This window comes from Olea europaea, chromosome 1 (assembly GCF_002742605.1).
Source record: "Olea europaea var. sylvestris chromosome 1, O_europaea_v1, whole genome shotgun sequence".
Lineage (NCBI taxonomy): Eukaryota > Viridiplantae > Streptophyta > Magnoliopsida > Lamiales > Oleaceae > Olea > Olea europaea.
The window spans coordinates 2,352,079-2,353,671 of NC_036237.1; positions in this window are offsets into that span (position 1 = coordinate 2,352,079).

The following is a 1,593-nucleotide window of genomic DNA, read 5'->3' on the forward strand; positions in this document are numbered from 1 at the left end:
TCTACATGGTTGGAGAACTTTACATTCTTATCGTTATATGCGCCTAAACAATGTTTTTGCATTACACAGGGAACATGCTCCATCAGTCATTTTCATGATGAAATTGATACCAGAGGATTTGCTCGCATGGAGTCCGGAAGTGGCAATGGTGATAGTGAAGTTCAGCAACTATGCTGGAGCTTCTCAATCAGCTCGATGGATTTGAAGCATCCAATAAGATCAAAGTATGTTGCATTTCTTTTTAAACTTATTTATGGTCTTCTGGTATACAGATACTCTTCTAAATGTGTAGTAGTGCTTCCCAACACGCTAACTGTCCTCGGATACATTGGGACACGTCTTAGGTGTCTATATTTTTTCCCTTTTCCAAATTTTGACATTTGATGGACCCATCATGATACTAGGAGGGACACAACACAGCCCATTTTGTAGATTATGAGCTTTTTTTATGCCCATTTTTTGCAAAAAAAATGAATTTTGAAATAGTGATTTGATGGAGAATGTGTGGTTAAAAAATAAAGAAAAGTTTTAGGTTGGCATGTAATATTATTTTATTGAAGAATGTGTGGCTGAAGAGAGAGAACTATATATTTTGAGAAACTGGGACTCAAACAAGGCCTATAAAATATAAGATAAGGGTAAAAAGTAAATTATAAGAGTATTTGAGTAAAGCAAAATTCAGAATAAGATAACATACTACAAATGGCACCAGTTATAGCAATTGGGGTAAGAAGTTATGGAAAAAATGGATAATACCAAAAGGATTAAGAACTTAATGCCCATTAGAAAACCACAATAAATGAAAATTCCCACATTTCAAGGAGTAATAAATTGAAGCTGTTATGTTAACCTCTTGACCTCATTCCACGTGATGATGACTGAGACATGACTATCACTAACTCCATGGCATCCCCTGGCCTATTAAAGTCAACGTAGGCTCTAGAAAAAGTTGACACTTGACTATGACAAGGGGATCTGTGTCGAGAGAGGAGAAGATAAAAAAATTGGGGAAAAGAGGAATATGGAAAAATGATGGAAAGTAGACAGAGGTGTAGAATTTGAAGGAAGATGGAAGGAGAAAATGAAGTGTGGGACAATGGGTCATATGACAAGGGATATGCTTTATGGGCTATCTTCAAATATCCGTGTTTGTCTAGTGATAGACCCCAATCTGGTTCAGCAATACAAACAGAGTTGCAGCCACGTCAACTATTATTCTAGAATGTTCGCTAATCAGTTAGTAGAGGGAAAAATAAGTAATAGTGCTATAGAGGGAAGGTCTATAGATGTGAAGGGGGGGATCTGGGAATTACTCATGGTGATTAGATGAGAAAAGAGTGGAGAGAACCAAGGCATCTCGAATAGCCTGGAATTGTCATTTCATTTATGTTACTCTATCAATACAAAATTTTGTTCAATACATTCAAGCTCAAATCTATTGTTCTACAATAATCTGCCTTCTACATTTCATAATCATACATTTTATAGTCTTCTAGTTGAGTGGCAACTTCCAAGGTCCAGCGGATGACCAGCAGCAACTGGCTCCTATCATCTAGTTGTTACAATTGTAACTAAATCATAAATCAACCATGG